This window comes from Mustela putorius, unplaced genomic scaffold (genome assembly GCF_011764305.1).
Source record: "Mustela putorius furo isolate JIRA1106 unplaced genomic scaffold, ASM1176430v1.1 tig00000253_pilon_pilon_pilon, whole genome shotgun sequence".
In the NCBI taxonomy this organism is placed as follows: Eukaryota; Metazoa; Chordata; class Mammalia; order Carnivora; family Mustelidae; genus Mustela; species Mustela putorius.
This window is the reverse complement of record NW_025421329.1, coordinates 8,047,644-8,066,478: the sequence shown is the minus strand read 5'-3', so window position 1 is coordinate 8,066,478 and position 18,835 is coordinate 8,047,644. Positions and strand designations below refer to the sequence as shown.

The 18,835-nt window shown below is 41.4% G+C and overlaps 1 protein-coding gene across 3 annotated transcripts in view; it reads right to left on the bottom strand.

The window, feature by feature from the left end:
* KIZ (kizuna centrosomal protein) overlaps nucleotides 1-18,835 on the bottom strand; it is a 129,936-nt gene that overhangs the window by 49,908 nt on the left and 61,193 nt on the right. The gene's annotated exons all lie outside the window — the stretch shown is intronic.

The window sequence follows — 18,835 nt, the reverse complement described above, 5'->3', positions numbered from 1 at the left end:
ATGAGAGACAACTGCAGGCATAGTCCCCTTCCCTCCCCCACTATCTCCCTACTCTGATGCAGGCTTTTACTCTGGGCAGGAAATAAAAACGACCCCCTTTATCTGGGACCTATTTTGGGCTCTGGGTCATACTGTCAGTGCCCCAACTCCTTGCCAAGTTCTGACCTCCTGTTCAGACTCTGAGTTTGGATTCTTAGACCTTGTGGGCAAGACCCTAGGTTGGGAACTTTACTCCTGAGCTCTGCTGCCAAAAATCTTCTAGACTCCTGGCCCATATCACTTAAGTACCTATGAATACATTTTCTGGGCAAAATCTGGGTCCTAATTTTTCCTGAAAGGCTTTATCTTGCATCCACTAGATTCCCATAATAACACTTGCTCTTCAGAAGGGGAAGACAAGCCCGCCAGTGGTAAGCCAATTTTAGAGATGTAAAGGGGAGCTCACAATCAGTGGGCAGACGATCAGGAATGGTGAATGCCTCTGCCAGGTAGCATTTAGACAGAAGGGAGATAACACTTCAGGCTTCCAAGCAGCACAGGCCACGGTGTCAGGAAATGCCAGGAAAGAGGGGTGTGGGGACCAGCAAGAAGACAAGTTTGGCCAGATAGGGGTTGCTGTTGATGGTGAAAGGATAGAACAGATGACTCCTGAAGAACACAGGCATTATGGGCACCAACCCCCTTGCCCCTGCCCAATACAGTCAAAATGCCATACATAACTTTTGTTTGTTTGTTTATTTATTTTTAAAGATTTATTTATTTGAGAAAGAGAGAGAGAATGCACTAGTGGGAGGGGCAGAGAGAGATGGAGGGAGAATCTCAAGCAGACTCCATACTGAGCATGGAGCCCCACACAAGGCTTGACCTCACAACCTTGAGATCACAACTTAAATCAACAGCAAAAGTCAGATGTTTAACTGACTGCACCATCCAGATGCTCCATATATAAATTTTGATTGCTCCCAGCCCCCAACATAGTTGGTTAACACACATTTTGCATACATATTATATGCTATAGTCTTTAATAAAGCTAGAGAAAAGAACCATTAAGAAAATCATAAGGAAGAGAAAACGCATTTACAATACCGTATTTATTGATAAAAAGCTGCATATAAGTGGACCTGTGCAGTTCAAACCTGTTGTTCAAGGGGCAACTGAAATGGGAAATAAAATTTGATGTAAAACTCTGGTGAGAAAACAGCCATAAACCTTTCAGATTTCTGAGCTATGGCTGGTTTCCTAAAAGCAGCATTTTTGAGAAGGTTAGCCTGGAGGCCATGGGCTGCTGCTATTCGTGAAAGGAGAAACCGGAGGCCCCAAGCCAACCAAGAGGCTGAGCCTTCTCTCTTCGGCAAGGGGAAAGCGCAAAAATGTGAGAGCACCAGTGGCGGTGGCAGGGGAGAGAGCAAGCACCCCAGGTGGGGGCTGGTGGGGTGGGGTAGGGGGGACTGTGGAAGGCTTGCGGCTACGCTTCACTCACAGCTCCCACGTGGTTCTCAGTGACTATGATCTTCCTAGTCTTTAACAGAAGCCAGAAATCCACCACCGCAAGGTTTCTTTTCTTTTCTTTTATAAAGATTTTATTTATTTATTTAGAGTTAGAGTGAGAGAGAGCATGAACGAGGAGAAGGTCAGAGGGAGAAGCAGACTCCCCATGGAGCTGGAAGCCCGATGAGGGACTCAATCCCTGGACTCTGGGATCATGACCTGAGCCGAAAGGCATTCGTCCAACTAACTGAGCCACCCAGGTGTCCCGCAAGGTTTATTTTCATAGGACATCTCCCAAATTTGCAAATGTGGCCATTAATTCAAAAGAAGGTTAAATCCTATGCTAGACAAACAGAGCCCACCTGCAAGAGTGGGGTCTTCAGCTTAGAATGCCTTTTGTCTGACTCCCTGAACCAGGTGGTACACCCAGAACAAGGACCACAGCTCGATGTTTCTGTAGCTCCTCTAGAATGGAGGCACGCTTGCGGAAGTCAGCAGACACTCAGGGATGCTGGTGTCCCTAGGCAAGCTGTGGTGGGGGTGGTGCTGTGGTAGGAATAGCTTCCCGCCAGGGAGGAGTATTTTACCATTGTCATTCTTAACAATGGTGATAGGAGAAAGCAGACAGTTTGGGGCTATTGTTTCTAAATTCTCTACCAACAATGCACCTTGCTGCCACTGCCATCTCCCCCACCCTCCAGCCTGGTGTGCCAGTGCTTTATGACACCCAACTGTCTGGTGACATAACCCTGGTCCTTTTCCAATTTGAGCAATCCAAATGTCGGGCTCCCTTTGACTGGCTCATCTCATGCTTGTCTAGGCCCCTCTCTGACTAGCTCATTCAGGGCTCTTTCTTATCCCTGACTTCCCTTAGCCCTCACTATATAGACAGCATTCTTCATCGTATGGAACTGCCCTTTAGTTAGGCCCTGTCTGCTTAGTCTGCTCTACAAAACCAAAAGCTTGTTGGAAAGAGCCACTGGACTTGTGGATTTTTATCTTATTTTAAGTTTCATACAGCACTCAGCATGACACTGAAGACACACTTAACAACACTGTGTGTTGAATGACAGGCCAAGATTCAAACCCAGATTAGAGAAATTCATGACCCACTTATTCCAACAGTTCATTTTTACACGGTGATTGTTAAACTAGCCCAGCACTTCCAGGGCTAGGCAACAAGTGATCAGTAAGAAGTACTGTCTGCACAGCACTTGGGTCTACTCTAGATAAACTCAGGAGCTTCTCTGACTAAAAGATGACTTGGTCTGTGCTGAGGATTTCTAATAGCTTTACCTGGTTTTAGTTGATAAAATATCCGTCAGTCCTTTGCTAAAAATAACTCTACTCAAGAATTCAAACACTTCAGAGCCCAAGATTAAAGACTACATCTTATGGAAACACTGCCTGTGTTAGAATTCAAGATCTCAGCTTTTGTGTCTTCCATTTGCATTCCAACCAAAATAAGTCCTGTTGGAGAGATATGGGTCTGATGAGGCTGGGTCCAGTCTTTCTTGGGAATGTGTGGACTGGCCTAGCATCAACACACTGGGCCAGTTTGCTCTCTGTGAAGCAAATGGACAAACCTGTTGGTTGACCAGGAATCACTACAAACATAAATGGAATTTTAAAGAGATGTATTTTGTTTTACCCAGCAATGGTTAAAGCATATACTGCATAAAATTTGGGGGGGTGTCAAATTGAAAGCAATTGTTTCCTAGCTTCATTTTCATTTCTTAGTCACAGAGAATTTTGGAGATGATGTGAAAGAAAACAATTCCATCCCAGGCTAATAGAAACACTCAAATTAATATACACACTTTCTAAAAAAGGAGAAGAGAGAAAAAGCGCTATGCTTTGTCTGTCAGTATTGCAAACTGAGAATTTCTTTTTGGCAAAACAAAAACATCAACAAAAATAAAAACCCTGCATGAGGGCTACTGAGTGTCAGCTATTCCTTAGCTTTGCCGGTAGCTGTCTCCCACATCTGTGGGTGTCAGCCTTTCAGGGACTCAGAACTCAAGTGTTGCAGCTGCAGCACTACAGGCTCAACCTTCAAGTTCTATCCTCTCTAGGGAACAACAGTCTCAGAAGAGTATGGTAATTGATGGCCATAAATGGTAATGAGTGGCTTACAACATTTACAACAGTTACTTTCAAAACACTCACAGTATATGTTTACTGTGTTTTTAATGCAACCGAAAGATCACAAAGCACCAGAGCAGGTCACATCTGGAACAAAGTTTTAGGGAAGGAAATCTGCATTCCAAAATGAGCAACAATAGAAAGGCATCATTTGAAGAGGTGGTCCACAGGTTAGGAGTGTGTAATTTAGGAAAAAATTATACCCAGAAAGGTGGGAAAGGGGCAACACACCCAGCTTTTGTTTCCAATTCCAGTGCCTATAGCAACACTAGCCTGGGAAACTCAACTTCTTCCTCCTCATTGGTCTGACCCACCTTCCTTCCTAAATGTGAGAAGGCTTTGATCTTTAAGCTAAGAACACATGGTCTCGATAGAAAAGATTACTTTGTAAAACCATCATTTTGTCCAGTTCTGGTTGTTTTACATTTCATTCCCATGGGCATTTGTTGACTACAATGAACGTTTAAACCTCCTAAGAACCCCAAGGATTCTTAAGTTTAAACAGAACGGAGTGCACATTCATGTACCAAACACTCAGACCACAACTGCTACAAAATATAACTAACGAACCAAAGCCGACTGTTGTCAGTCAAAACCTGAGAAGCTAATTCAATTTGTGTAGCTTACTGGTCATCCTGAAGCAATTTAGCACCTTCACCAATAAGAGAAAAACCTCCAGTGACCTCCCACCCATAGGTACACAAATACAACAGAGAACCAGAGAGGTCTCTAGAAGCTCTGCCTCCATAAAGATGCAAATTAAGATTTAAACAGTGTAACAATCGGCCAGAGCTAATCCTTTTACAGAGGTGTAAATGGCTATTGAGAACCGAATTCCGGGCTGCTAGCCTTTGTTAAGTAGCATTACAGAGAAATTTCATCCGAGAGCAATGACAAGCCACCAACTCTGAGGACTAGTGTGATAAAATAGTTTCATAAAGCCAGTGCAATTTGTTTGCTTTGATATCAAATTTCCTGACCATAAATCCAAACGTGTAAATATAAACCGCATCAAGAATTACTGTCCTGGGAAAATAAACTGGAAGCGACTATCTCAAGCCTGACACCCGATGGCTGGAACAGCTGTATGTGCGGCCACAGTGAAGTTTGTATATGGGGTTTTGTTTGCCACACAAAACAGTTGTAGAAAGGACAAACACATACATAGTTAAACAGTATTTTTCTTTTAACGGGCTGTCTTACAAAACCTATGTTTTGGTGGCTACCTCGGTCCCCATTGTGCAGCCCCCTGGGTGGTCCCTTCCAGGGGGCCACTTGAAGGGAGCACAATGCCAAAAAGGAGGGAAGGAGGGGACGGCGACACAAAGGCCAACAGAGCGGGGCGGTCTGCGGCAGGCTGAGGACCAGGGGTCAGCAAACAACGCTCCTTCTCTTTACCCAGGAAACAAGGGCTCCTTCTCTTTACCTGGAAACAGTGTGATTAAGCTGACAGCTTGAATTATGGGCTACATTTTGTAGGGTACCATCCGTCTGTGTTAAGGTCCTCTGTATTGTAGCAGAGGCTCACAAGCAAAATCCTTGCCTTTTCCCCCACTTCGGCCTCAAAACAGACCTCATCATTCTGTTCCACTTTAATTCGCAGAACTTCTCCCTCTCCCATGCCATCTTTTTTTTTTTTTTCCCTCGAAGTTCCTTAGTGAGGCACAGGACAGCCTGGGAGAATTTGTAATGGCTGTTTTCTCTACCCTTAAACAGAGATAAGCAGCCAGAACCTACACGGAGTTTTTAGTAGCCCAGAGTCATGACTTATGGCTGCAGACAGACGGGCTTTGTGAAATGCATAAGTACTCCTGTTCATTTTCTCCTTGATTAAGCTATGGATCCCAAACTTAACATTATCCTGTTGATAAAAGTCCTTGCTAGGAAGGTAAAGAACAGAAATATTTACTCTTGCTCCCTGGGTTTCTTTTAAATCAGCACTGACATGTCATTAAAGGGGTGTCATCATTAGGGTCCTGGCTGTGCTCCCCAGTCTGAGGCACACACAACAGATTTAGGGCTTTGAATGTCTGCTGCAAAAAAGAACAGAGGGTGACTGTCTTACTATCATGCAACTTTATGCCTTTCAAAAGTGGAATACAATCAGGCCCTGCATTTTGGAAAAGTTTCAGAAATATTATGAACATAGGGGTCCCTGAGGGGCTCAGTCGGTTAAGTGTCTGCCTTTAGCTAAGGTCATGATCCCAGGGACCTGGGACTGAACCCAGCATCTGGCTCCCTTCTCAGTGGGGAGCCCGCGTCTCCCTCTTTCTCTGTTTGCTGTTGCCCCTCCTTGTGTGAGCGCACGCGCTCTCTCTCTCTCTGTTAAATAAATAAATAAAATCTTTAAAAAATATTATAAACATAATAAACTTTTGCTAATTAGACATTATCACAATCAGTTCTGTAACTAAGCTCTAGGGGATGCTTTTGGTAAAAGGGCATCTGTATTGTCAAGGTGGAGCCATCTTCGCTGGGCCTTAATGCCTGGTAGAGGACTACAAAACAAAACATCAGATTTCTGCTGTGCTGTTACATGTCTGCCTGTCTCCATATGTACGTGTGCATCCGTGTGTCCACATGTGAGTGTGTGCGTGTGTTAAAAGGGAAGGTGAGGAGCCTTAGACTGGGCTGGCAAGGGTTACATCATGTGAGGGGGACCCAGGGAGAAGGGAAAGGAGAGGACACGATGGGGTGATGGGTGGGCTTATGGAGGGCTCTTGCCAGATTCAGACTCTGTAATAAGTTAAGATGTCACTTGTGTGGGATAGGTGAGTCTCCTTGGAGGCCAATAACTGACGAATAGGAATGGGGTCAAGTGTAGTCACCCTCACTGTGGCAGAGCTCAGACAAGTAGGCCAATTCCCTCTCTGGATTCTGACTCTAAGTTCTGGATGACGTGATGACAATGAAATGGGAGTGGCACTTCCCTGGGTTTGGGAGGGGGGGCACCTGCCAGAAGGAGACTGAACCCTTGGCTATTAACACTTGCCTTCTGCTGGGAAAGTAAGGTAGAAGTCAAATGCAGTACTGCTGCAAAGATGGTTTGCTGCTGGCCCCTCACAGGCTCAATCCTATATGACAATGAAGAAGCTGAGTCAATTAATTATGCAAATGTACATTCACCTAAGAAGCTGCTCAGAGAACGCCAAAGACAAAAAGAGAAAATAGGAAATGAGAAAGTGGAAGATGCCAGCTCATCCTTATTAATGAATAAACGGGTTAAATGTGGAGGAGGGGCAGGATGTATGCAAGAAAACAAGCAAAGCCAACTGGCCCTCCTGGGTAGACCCTGGCAACCACGTAAAAAGGCTTGTCTCCTCAGTGTCAGAGTTCAGGGGTGTTGGGCGAGCACATCCCTGATTCCTGCTAAGTATACTTTTCAAAACTGTGGGAACCAATTCCAAGTGTGCTCATGATCACAGATGTAATAATGCTCCCAAACCACCATGTCTAGAGCATGTCCTTGTAATAATACATAACACAGCTTATCAGTAAGGACCGTTGGCCCCATGATTCCATCCCAGAGATTTTTTCAGGGATTCACTTGTCCTAGATAGTGGTGCTTTCCAATGTTTAAGGTGGCACAACACTTGGAACACACAGAACTTTTTTGCAAAACAGCATGAAATACTAATATATTTAATTTCATCATCTACATTGGAAACATTTTTATAAGCAGTTAATATATGTATGCAATATAACTATCAAACCATGAGTACATATACCCATGATTAAAAAAACAATCTGTCAAAGCTAACAAGATCGGCTGTTCTAACACAGTTCATTACTATTCATCTGCTACTCTTACGAATTTTATCTTCAAGTAGGCAGGCAGTAGCAGGTAACAAAGTGTTAGTAAAATGATTTTGAGAAAGTTCTCAAAATTACAAAAATTTATTCCCCTACCAACTTGGAAAAGATCATTTTACTTAACTGCAGAATAATTGTGCTGAAATATACCTGAGAGTCACCGCAATAAAAAAATCAAACAGCATTGTTTTAAGCAACAGATTCAAACACACTTCCTGTCCTTCAGTATGACAAGCAAATTAAGATAAATTTATACTGACAAAGGAAAATAGAAAAAAAGTTAGCTAACTGAAAGCCATAAAAGACAGGATTCAAAACTGCTCCTCACATCTCTCCTGTAGGTTAAGGCAACAGTGTCAGTTTCCCAACTAGGACACAAAATGGTGAGATTAAGTATAAGAATACAAATAAACTTATCAAAGTTTTGCTTTTTGCTTAACTTTTGAGTTTTTCCTTGTCTTATCTGCTTGTCCTGTCCAGATAAACTTCGTAACAAAAGTTCTCACTGAAGGGAAATTTTCTCATTCAGCTATCAGGCTCAAATGTGCTTTTTCAAATCCCACCTTAAAATGCATTTGTTTTTTCCAGAAGCCTATGAGAAATATAAGTTAAAGAAAATGAAAAGAAAAATGAGCCATAAGGAACTGAAGGAGGAGGAATAAAATAGGCAACAACATGCAGAAGTGAAGTCAGGAATGAAGAGAAGGAAGTGTGGCAGTTTGCTGCCCAACAGCTTGGAACATCTAAGTTTTGCTCTGATGAACTACCACTCCACCATCCTAACCCACCCACCTCGGACGGGGCACAGGGTGAAGCATGGGGTCCAGGTGTAAGCCAGTGGTGCGCTCCCCTTGCTATAGTGACTGTGGAGGAAGTCAGAGCCAATGAAAGACTCTGGCTCAGCATACCAGGGCAAAGGCCACTAGGATGCAGGGCCTGAGAACTGAATCAATCCAAGAGAAATGGAACCAAGAAAAAGAGGAGTCAGAGCCTAGTAGCATCATCTGAGTGTTGGGTGAAGCCAGCATGCAGACTTTCTACCCCTGGACTTCTTGCTATATGCCAGTAGAGTTCCCTTTGACTTAGAATGATTTAAAATATGTAAATACTGAACAACAGAAAGAGTCCTAATGGACACAAAGAGTAAATAAGGTTTAAAATATATTAAAAGGACAAAAATATTCAGTAATTTCTTGCTTCTGCATCAGTTTTTTTTGTTGTTTTTTTTTTTTTTTTTAAGGATTATACTTATTTTAGTGAGATAGAGTGTGAGCATGTGTGAAGGGCAGGGAGGGAGGGGGATGAAGAGGGAAAGAATCCCAAGCAGACTCCGTGCTGAATGTGGGGCTCGATCTCAGGACCCTGAAATCATGACCTGAGCTGAAACCAAGAGTCAGACGCTTAACCAACTGTGCCACCCAGGCATCCCTGTATTATTTTTATCTTTTTCATAAGCAAGCTAAGCATTTGATTATAAAATACAAAACACCTTTTATGGCCTGAAGGATATTTAATACACATGTCCAAAAAAGTGGTCATTAAAAGCATCCCCATTATAGGAAGATTTTCAAGGCCATCAGTGAAAGCTATGAAACCAGCCATATAAACAAAGGTGCCCTTGCCTGCACAGGGCAAACACCACAGAGCTGTAAGACATGACTTTTTTTTAATTTTTTTTTATTTTTTATATACATATATTTTTATCCCCAGGGGTACAGGTCTGTGAATCACCAGGTTTACACAAGGACACGACTTTTAAGTAATGTATTTTAAACCTCTGGAATTTGGAAGATAAAAAAAAAAAACACAAAACAGCTTTACTATAATATAATTCATATAACATAGAAATCATTTAAAGTATATACTCAATGTTTTTTATTAATAACTCATAGAACTGTGTAACCTCAATCTAACTTTAGAATTTTTTTAAAAGGTAGTTTTGAGGGCTTGTTTTCAGTTTAGTTATTTTTGGAAATTAATTAGTTATAATTATAATTATAAATTATAATTATTGTAATTATTTTTCTCATTACAAAAGCAGTACCTATTCATTATAAAAAATTTGAGTTCTGCCTTGGACACAGCTCCTTTGCCTATTTCCCGTATCCACAAACTCTTATTTTAATCAAGTGTAACAACACTCTGGTTGCCTATTCAATGTCCAGCTCCTTTCTTTCATTTCACAGAACCTCAGTTTTGTTCAGGAATCAACCTCCCCCTCGAGTAACACCAGTTCAGGAGTAAATCACAATTAGTCTAAGCCAGGGGTGATAGAATCCAGACACAGCCTGCTTTTATACAACCCTTGAGCTAAGATTTAAAAAGAAGAAGGGGGAGAAAAGGGGATGGGGGTGGGAAGAGGAGAAGCAAAACCTGAAATATTAATTATCTAGTGTCTTACAGTACAAGTTTCTCTCACCTCAATCTGTTATAATAATCCTTGCTAGTGATTGGTTTAGGAATGAATATATGACTAAATTTTAGTCAATGAGATATTAGGGGAAGTCTACTGAAGGCGTTCCTTGCTGCTAACAAAGAGACTGGAGAAGAGTAAGTGTCTTTCTATCTTTGGTATCTCTTTATCTTTGTGGTGTCAAGATGAGGTTCTTGGTACTTGTATTCATTAGCTTGGGCTGCTATAACAAAATACCATGGACTGGGTGGCTTAAATAGCATATTTATTTTTCACAGTTCTAGAGGCTAAGAAGTCTAAGATCATGATGCTGTTTGACTTGGTTCCGGGGAGGACCCTCTTTATGGCTTGTACAGAAGCCTTATCACTGTGTCTTCACATGGCAGAGAGACAGGGAGAGCTCTCTCATGTCACTTCTTGTAAGGGTTTAGTTCCATCATGAGGGCCTTACCCTCATGACTTCATCTAACCCTAGCACCTCCTAAAGACTCCATCACCACATACTATCACATTGGGGGCAAAGGCTTCAACATGACTTTTGAGTGGTGGACATAATTCAGTCCATTAATAGCACTGCTGCCGCCATTGTGCTCCTGGCCTTAGGATGAGGCCAGCATTGAGGATGACAGGGCAAGGAAAGGGAAAGGACCTGGGTCTCTGAGGACAAAAGCGAAGGGCAGTAGCAACCATCCCCAGAGCCTGCTTTATTCCTGAACTTCCAGAAATAATAAGTACATTTATTATTTAAGGCAGTTTGAAACAGCATTTCTGGTATTTGTAGCCAGCAGCAACTTGATATATCAAGATAATTTAGAGATGAAAAGATGAAAAGGCAAAAAACTAACTTTGAAAAAAAAAAAACAAACAAACCTCTTATGGATGTCTTTTCTTCTTTTTTTAAACATTTATTTATTTGAGAGAGAGAGAGAGAAAGAGACAGTGTGTGCAAGTTGGGGGAGGTGCAAAAGGAAAAGGAAAGGAGAGAGAACCTCAAGCAGACCACCTTTTGAGCAGAGTCTGATGTGGAGCCTTAAGTGTGGAGTCTGAAGTGAGGCTCCACCCCACGATCCTGAGATCATGACCTGAGCCCAAAGCAAGAGTCGGCCGCTCAACTGGCGCCTGATGGATGACTTTTCAGTAATTCCGATTCATATTTGATTGAAAAGAATTTAAGAGGTATCTTAAAATGACAATCCTGCCCCTGCTACCCTGGCCCCCACCATATCTCCTTTTTATAAATATGAGCAACAGCAGGATCCTTGCTCTTGGAGTGGCTGGCCATAGGACACAAGACCAGGGGCTGTCCCTGGAAGGGAGGGAAGAAGAAAATGTCCCTGGAACTGGAAGAAAGAAAAGACCCTTGCAGCTCCTGAATGTGTGCCCTTGAGGGTGCTATACTCTGCCACAGGAGCCACTTTCAGTGGGAGTCACTAACAGTTCCCTTGACCTGGGCTGTGCTGGCTTCTCTCTGGGCCTTTGCTCACACTTTAGCCCACCCCTACCCATGGTCCAGAATGGCTAATTTCCTTCAACCAGCTGAACCAATCACCACCAGTCTTCTGGTTATCTAGTGCTGTGTTGCAAGTTAACCCAAATTCAGTGGTGTAAAACAAAAACCAACAACCTGCTATGCTCATGCTTTTATGGATTGGGAATTTGGACAGAGAGCAGTGCAAGTGGTTTGTCTGCTCCATGGTCTGGGACCTCAGCTTGAACACCTAGGGGTGACCTGGAATTCAGGGGACTCTAACTACTTGGAAACTTCTATACTTCCACCGACAGCCTGGGCTGGGATAACTTCAGGCTCAGCTGGGCCTACTAATGGCCACGGCTACATGTGACCTCTCCCCGAGGCCCTATGCTATTGGCACTAATTTCTTGGAAACTTAGCCATGCTCTAGTCTCTCCTACCTTATCTGAGTCTTAAACAACCAGGACATGACTCCCAGAGTTTACTCTCCAACATCTGAAACCATGGTAAATTTGTCCCACTCAGAATAAACTACTTTCAGATCTCAAATTTGTATTGAAAGAGGTTTAGTTTAGCTACACTCCTAGCAGGATTTGGTCTGACTGCTGTTCCCTCCTTGGCAGAAGTGTTAGTCTGCTACATTAGCTCACTAGCCTTCCTTCTCTGTCTCCACCCTCCTTTCCTCCCCTCCCCCTCCATCTTTTGGTTGACTCCCAGAGAGCTGGGGCATGGCACCTTACCACTCCATAGGGAGATCTCCCACAAAATGTTGTAATTTGCTGAAGTATCAAATGGTAAAAAGAAAATAGTATCAGCATAGTCTTTTTAAAAAATCTCTCAGAATTCCCTTATAAAATGAAAGAGAACAATTAGGAGAGCAAACCAAAAACTCATGGGTTACATCTATTACAAAATCAGATGACAGAATGTGAGGGAGTATGACTTAACTCCTGATAGCAACCTAACCATTACACCTGCAACTGTGCAGAAGGAAGGGGAGGGACAGCAAAGGGACATATGATGTCCCCCAGAACATGAGAGCCTCCATATTGGCAGGGTTCATACTGGAGGGACAGCAGCCCATCTGGAAGGGGGTCTGCGGTCCAGTTTCAAGGGTGAGAAGAGAGACTGCAGGGGGGGTAGGAGCAGCAGTGATGCAGTCCCTGGGACTCTAGGACATCTCTGGTCTAAATGCCCATACAGTGGAGAGTTTAGCCCAAGAAGAAAGTGCTAGAAGTGAGCTCTAAGTTGAGCTGAACTGAAATAATAAGAAAGAAAGAATCCTTCTACTTAAAGTGGAAGAGGGGAAAGAGGTGAGAGAGCTGAGAAAGTAAGAAGCCACACTTAGGAACACTATGGGAGAACCACAGAAGAGGGAGCTCTGGAGCCACAGAAGTAGGAAAGCCGGCCTGGCTCACCTGCCCTTCCTGAGTGCAGAAGGCACTGGAACACAGTCCCTGAAGAGATTCTGGGTCCCCTTATAAGTAAAATGCAGGTAATGACCCCTCTACTGCATAGGACTGCTGTCATGAATGAGCTAATGTGTACAAAGTGGCTGGCACAACACTCAAACAAAATAGAAATTATCATTATTATTATAAATATTAGCATATCAAGTTTGTAGAACAACCTTAAGCCCAATCCTCAAAATATTCCAGAATTCAGGTAGGCTAGGTGAAGTGTGGTAAAACACTGCCCCACTCCAAGGGACACCTCCCAAGTTATTACCCCCTGGACTCAGTGCCTCTCTCCCCATATCATTAATAGATATGGAACTACCCCGCTCTGCCTGGAGCCTTCCCCTTCCTGGGCTGCAGGCTGACCCTGTTCTAGCTGGTCACTGGTCACACATTCTTGCTTCAGAGAGACTCCTACAGCTGATTAGTCTCTGATTTTCCTTTATGATAACTTTTCAGCTCTGATTACAGGCATACCTCAGAGATATTGTGGACCATTAGAATAAAGAGAGTATCTCAATAAAGTGAATACTGCAATAAAGCAAGTATCACAATAGAGTGAGTCAAAGAATATTCTCATTTTCCAGTATATATAAAAGTTATGTTTATACTATATTGTAGTGGTCTATTAAGTGTGCAATAGCATTATGTCTAAAAAAGGCAATGTAAATAACTTAATTTTAAAACTAAGTGAGTCATATCTTTTTGCCAATGGAGAGTCTAGCCTTAATGTAGATAGCTATTGACTGATCGAGGGGGTGGTTGCTGAAGCCTTGGATGGCTGTGGCAATTTCTTAAAAAAAAAAAAAAAAACAATGAAGTCTGATGCCTTAATTGACTCTTCCTTTCATGAATGATTCCTCCATAGTAGGCAACGCTGTTTGATAGCATTTCACTCACATGAGAACTTATCTCAAAACAGGAGTCAATCTTCTCAAACCCTGCTATTGATTTACCAACTAAGTTGATGTACTATGCTAAAACCTCTGTTGTCGTTTCAACTATCTTCACGGCATCTTCACCAGGAGTAGGTGCCATCTCGAGAAACCACTCTTTGCTCATCCATAAGAAGCAACTCTTTATCTGTTGAAGTTTGATCATGAGATAGTAGCAACTCAGCCACATCTTCAGGCTCCACTTCTGATTCTAGCTCTCTTGTTATTTCTACCACATTAGCAGTTACTTCCCAGTAAAGTCTTGGACTTCCAATTTGTAAAAAATGCAGAATCTGTGAAGTGCAATAAAGTGAAGCACAATAAAATCAAGGTATGCCTGTATCTTTTTTCTAGAAAGTATCTCATTTTTTGGGAAACCTTCTGGTCATACATATATGGATGATAATTTCCTGGGTGAACTCTCAGATTTCTGGGGCTCTGCAGTGACCTTATATACTGATGTTAAGTACAAACTATACTTACAGTGACTGCATTTATACCCAACATTTCTCAAGGAAGAGTTAAGTAAAACAAAATACCCATTTTTTCATGATTTAGATGCTAGAAACTAAATTTGCCAAATTGCCAAGAGTCAGAAGTAAGAGAGACAGAAGCCAAGTTCATTTCTAACTTAAAAAAAAAAAAAAAATCGGCCATTCCTGTTTCATTTCATGTATGTTCCTGCATCTTGACTTCTAGAAACATTATGTCAGGTTCCCTTTAACCAGTTATCAAATGCCAACATGGGCCAGCCATGTACCAGGTTCTTTAGCTGAAAAAAATTAATCTGATGAAGAAGAAGAAGAAGGTGAGAACCAGAAGTTAAGTTCAATTAGTCAATTGTAATACTAGCCAAAAGGAGATACAAGATGACAATCACAGAGGTCACAGTTCTGCCATTCCTCCTGTGATTTCACAACATGTCTACAGCAGGCAGAGAGCAAGAGAACATTTTAACCAAATAAATGGATTCCTCATTTGTTTCTTATGATCATCTTTAGTTGAAGAAAGGGGATTAGAGATAGCATTAGCCTGATGGGAGAAATAAAAGTAAGACAACAGTTTCATTTTCTGAGTGATTCTTTGTAAATGTGTATAAAACATAACATTCTAAAATAGCATATTCTACATGTCAGCCGACAGTCATGAGTTTGGAAGGCTCTCTAGTAACTGCACACAGGGAAACAAGAAAGTATTGTGTGCAATCTAAAGAGACAAATTGTTAGAAGACTTGAGAGGGCTCATACAGGGGAAAAAAGATAAAATGGAAGGGGAGAAAACCTTCCATGTAACAGATTTAAAGGGGAAAAGGCAATAAATAAAATAATAATAAATTAATTAGTAAAGGGGAAAACTCAAACCAAATTAGGAAGGCCTTGGCCAAAGCAATGCATTTCATAATTGAAATTGAAAGGGGCCAAATGATATCTGGTTTCCTGGTCTTCAGAAAAGAAGCAGAAGTCAGTGGAAGCAAAGAGGAGGGAGAAGGGAGAAGGGACACAGGGTAGGCTTTGGGTGCTGATACCATCTCTTGACAGGTCAGGGCTACCAGGGGGTGTTCACTCTGTGATAAGCAATCAAACAGAATATCATGATTTGTTCACTTTCTGATGTATATGCTATACTTCAATAATAACATTTATTTTTAAAAGTGCATTTGACAAGGACTTTAGCTTCTCCTAATGGTATCCTAGGTAATACAGGTGAAGCCTTACATTAAGCCTTATATCAAGAACAAAAACATACATTTATTTGAAAAATCTCCTTGATAGAATTAGAGAGATAGGTAATAAAGAATTACAGGATCAAAATGTAGAAAAAAGGAAATTCAGAGAAATGAACTTAATATGTGGGGCAACTTTTCTTTGAAGGGCATGTGCCAATTCCAGAACGGGAGGCTGAAAGCCTGAAAAGCTGGAGAGAGCTTTAGACAACACCCCAGAGTTAGAGAATAAAAACTGATGCTCAGGTTTACTAAAGAAGGGAACCCCAATACTAAAGAAGGGAACCCTAATAAATCACCCATACTTTGAAATGGAACTTCAAAGGGCTACTTCCTGCAGATAAGGGTGAAACAACAGTCTGGTGGTCAAAGGGACCAAAGTCTGGCTCCAAACCATCAAAATTCTCACAGCTGGATGAAAGATTCCAGGATTGCTTCTGCCCCAGATACCTGCCAGAAGCATTCTGCCTCTTCAGAGGAGGAGAACTTCCCAGGTCTGAAATCACTTTGAAAATGCTCCTATATAATAGCCACTCAAAAATTACTAGAGGGGTGACTGGGTGGCTCAGTGGGTTAAAGCCTCTGCCTTTGGCTCAGGTCCTGATCCTGGGATTGAGACCCACATCAAGCTCTCTGCTCAGCAGGGAGCCTGCTTCCTCCTCTCTCTCTCTGCCTGCTTCTCTGCCTACTTGTGATCTCTGCCTGTCAGATAAATAAATAAAATCTTAAAAAAAAAAAAGTACTAGAGATTTGAGAAAAACAAGACAGTGATTAAAAACGAAAAGAAACAAAAGAAAATCGATCCACAGGGAATAAATGGGGGTACAGTGTCTAAGGTACTTATATTGTCCAAGAATGCAAAATACTGGAATGTAAAATATTGTCCGGAATGTAAAAATACTAACAATAGATTTTGAGAGGTCAGAAACTGGTAGATCAAAAATTAGTGGATACACAGTTTAGAACTATGTAATTAATAAGTTTGAGCTAATGGAAACATATAGAACTCTACATCTAACAAAGAGTTGAATATACATTCTTTTCAAGCACACATGAGCATTTATAAAAACTGTCCATTATTGTTACCAATCAACAAAGGCCAAGAGCAGATGCTGTTCAGAATTCAGTCTCTGCCAAAAATGTAATAAAACTGGATATCAAATAAAAAGATGATCCTTCTTTCTCTCAATGTTTAAGAACTTAAAAAAAAAAACTTTTAAATAATGCCTTTGTTAAAGAAGAAAGTTTAATACTTATTTACAAACATTAAGATAATTAAATTAAAATATATATTTTTTAAGATTTTATTTATTTATTTAACAGACAGAGATCACAAGCAGGCAGAGCAGCAGGTAGAGGTGGAAAGAGAAGCAGGCTCCCCGCTGAGCAAGGAGCCTGATGCGGAACTCGATCCCAGACCTGGGATCATGACCTGAGCCAAAGGCAGCAGCTTAACCCACTGAGCCACCCAGGCATCCCTAAATTAAAATATTTAAAACTGACACTGATAGTGTCACTTGTCAAAACCAGCGGGGTGCAAGTCAAGCAGTATTCAGGGAAATTTAAAGCCTTGGCAAAAGAACCACATAAGAAAACCAAGGAAAGGGGCACCTGGGTAGCTCATTGGGTTAAAGCCTCTGCCTTTGGCTCAGATCATGACCCCAGGGTCCTGGGACTGAGCCCCAAATCGGGCTCTCTGCTCAGCGGGGAGCCTGCTTTCTCCTCTCTCTCTCTGCCTGCCTCTCTGCCTACTTGTGATCTCTGTCAAATAAATAAATAAAACCTTTAAAAAAAAAAAAAGAAAAAGAAAACCAAGGAAAGAAATAAAGGAATAATAAAGATAATAATAGATATGAATGAGATTTTTTAAAAAAGCAATCTGTGAGATCAAATCTGATTTGAAGAAATCAACAAAATAGACAAATCTGATGCCAGGTTAATTGAGTAAAAAAGTAGGGCAGGGGCACCTGGGTGGCTCCGTGGGTTAAAGCCTCTGCCTTCGGCTCAGCTCATGATCCCAGAGTCCTGGGATTGAGCCCCGAATTGGGCTCTCTGCTCAGCAGGGAGCCTGCTTCCTCCCCTCTCTCTCTGCCTGCCTCTCTGCCTACTTGTGATCTCTGTCTGTCAAATAAATAAATAAAATCTTAAAAAAAAAAAGTAGGGCAGACATAAAATTATGAATGAGAAAAGGAGCATAATTATTGACGCAGTAGAAATTCTAAAATATAAAATAGGCCCACACATTTGAAAACTTAGAAAATGAATCTATTTTTAGCTTTGCAAATTAACTTGAGATGAATGAAAACATAAGTATACACATGAGCATTTAAGAACTGAATAAGTAATCAAACAAATATTTTTGGAATCTTCACTGATAGACCTGTCTTGTGAAAAATGTTTAAAGAAGTTCTTCAGGCTGTAACTTCACAAGTGCTTCTCAGTATTCCCAAGCCTGTGTTCCCTATACGTCACTCACCTCTTCTGACCCAGGCCAGCGGGTAGGGTGGGATGGCTGGCAAAGGCTAAGGAATCAGGTTCAAGATGGCCAATGGAGTTGTTATTTTATTTTACTTATTTTATTATTTTATTTTATTTTATTTTTAAATCTCCTGCACAGACAGCAAGTAACAAGGACTGTGATTACTGCCTGTTTTGCTAATGATCAGGTATTAGAATTACTGCCCTCTTGGAAATCTGATTCTAGGCTTTTCAAATTTTAACCAAAGCAGGGATAAAGGAAGACTCAGATTTTTCAGATCAAAATACATTAGCTAAAAACAAGAGGCATAAGCAAAACTGGAGAATGATGTGCCAAGTAGAACACGAAAAAGATATACCGATGGCCCCACCTGCTGGCACTGCGTTATTTTGAAGATGTGCTAAATTAGTATCATTGGATGAGATTTGATCTATGTGATCACATTTTTATGTCCTTGAGAAAGCAAGGCTTTATTTGACTTAACGTAAAAGGCAGCATTACATTTTGCTTTCAGTCATACTCCACGGGGAGAAAAAACAAAGCAACTTTACAAGTCCTTTGTTCAAGTGTGAAGAAAGGCATAGCACTTTAGCAGCTAATTTGAAACTTGAAGGCACAAAAATCAATGTGTACAGAGCAAAAGGTCAAATTGCCACAGATTAGTTTTCTTTTCTTTTTCTAATTAAAGAATCTAATTTGCTTCCTGAGCTTCTTTATTCAACCTTATGAAATATTATCCTTGATGACACTCCAGTTATTTAGACAGGAGAGTGTTACTGGGAAACAGTCCAGCATACTAGTTAGAATTGCAGACTGTGGACCTAGGCAGCCGAGCTCAAAATGCAGATTTGTGACTTTGAATATATCCTCTCTGTGTCTGCTTCCTCTGTAAAATGGTGATAATAATAGGA